The 1,568-nt window shown below is 30.8% G+C and overlaps 1 long non-coding RNA gene across 1 annotated transcript in view; it reads left to right on the top strand.

The window, feature by feature from the left end:
* Positions 1-435: 435 nt before the first annotated feature.
* The window catches only part of LOC124891246, a 4,918-nt gene continuing 3,785 nt past the window's right edge, over positions 436-1,568 (top strand). The window contains exon 1 of the long non-coding RNA XR_007049598.1: positions 436-746. This is a non-coding gene — a long non-coding RNA (uncharacterized LOC124891246). The remainder of the gene's footprint in view (positions 747-1,568) is intronic.

Raw genomic sequence — 1,568 nt, 5'->3', positions numbered from 1 at the left:
TTTGGCTGATAATGAAGGGAATAGAGTAGTTGCGTTCCTTAACACTACTAAAAATACTGTAAAAAGAGACCTAAAAAAAGAGACCTCAAAAATACGTTGCAAAAAAGAGACTTCATGAGGTCACTTTTCTTTTTATTTTTTTAAATTTTTTTTAAAAATCAAAAGCGACCTCATGAGGTCAGTTCAACAAAAAATAAATTTCACCAAATAATAATAGGAACCTCACGAAATCAGAATGAAATTCTGAAAAAAAAAATAGCAACCTCATGAGGTCGCTAAATATTTTTTAATCAATTAAACATATATTACAAAAATATCTCACTAAAAAAAATCCCACTAAAGATTACACTTCATTTAAAAAATCATTTTTCCTCCCACCCACCCACCCCAAAAAAACATGTCAAAACCAAGCCAACCCCCCACCCCGACCCCACCCCCCACACAAAAAAAATCTCACTCTCTTTCCCTCTAACTCCAAAGAACTTATGGCCACCATCCACCACCAAGTTTTCCAGCGCCACACAATATTAGATTTTTTTTTAAAGAAAAGATTGTTTTTTGCGAATTTCGCCCCACATATCTTTAATTTGTGCTTAATGAGTTTCATAATGAAATTTAATTTTGTTTTTGGCTTCTAATTTTGTGATTAGGGATGGTGTTTGCGAGTGAAATGGGAGTTTGTTGGCAAAATGTGACAACTTGAAGTTCAGTTGATATTAATTTCCTGATCTGCATCTTTATTTCAGGTAATCTTTTCTTCTCCTATAAATGTTATTTTTCAAAGATTTATTTCTTGTTTATTTTGTTGTTTTGTTAAGTTCTTTGAGTTTGAGCAACTAGCTAGTGAAGCAGCTCATTTTTTTTTTGTTGATGAATAATAGGAATATTAGTTGAATGACATTTTTTCAGATAAATTGACTATTTCTGCTAATGGATTTGTGTAATTTAATGAAGTGTTTTTGGTGTGAATTTTCTTAGGTTTAAGTTGTCTTGGTGTAAATTTAATTGGGGTTTAGTTCAATTAGAGAATTGTTAATTGACTGTTATTAAAATTTGGTTCTTGAATAGGTGGATACTGATTGAAAATTCTATAAACAGGTGCATTAGCAAGTTTGGCTACAGTTAGTTGTTTTGGTTGATAGTCTATCTGTGCTTATACTTCATTAGTTTAAATTGTGATGTGTGTGGAGAACATGACGATTACTAATTTAGTGAATTAGATGAAATTTTGACACTGAAGCTAACTGGAAAAATCTAGTTTAAATTACCTTCATGATCTGCAAAAAATTGAAGCATAATTTTACATGAATGAGATGAAAATAAAAAGATTACACATTTGTTTAAGAACAAGTGAACTTCAGTTATTGATAATGGTGTTTTGAAGATAGATGATCTAAGTCCGAGAAGATATCCTAACTGTAATTTTCACACTAAAGGGCTATTGTTTTATCAAGATACAGTGGATGTTGTCGACTTTCTAAGTGTTTAAATAGATGTAGATGTAATCCAAGAAAATGTACTGATTCAAAAACTGCTATCAAGTCGATATATCTCCATAATATACGAAT

This window comes from Capsicum annuum, unplaced genomic scaffold (assembly GCF_002878395.1).
Source record: "Capsicum annuum cultivar UCD-10X-F1 unplaced genomic scaffold, UCD10Xv1.1 ctg3271, whole genome shotgun sequence".
In the NCBI taxonomy this organism is placed as follows: domain Eukaryota; kingdom Viridiplantae; phylum Streptophyta; class Magnoliopsida; order Solanales; family Solanaceae; genus Capsicum; species Capsicum annuum.
This window is presented reverse-complemented; position numbering and strand designations above follow the sequence as displayed.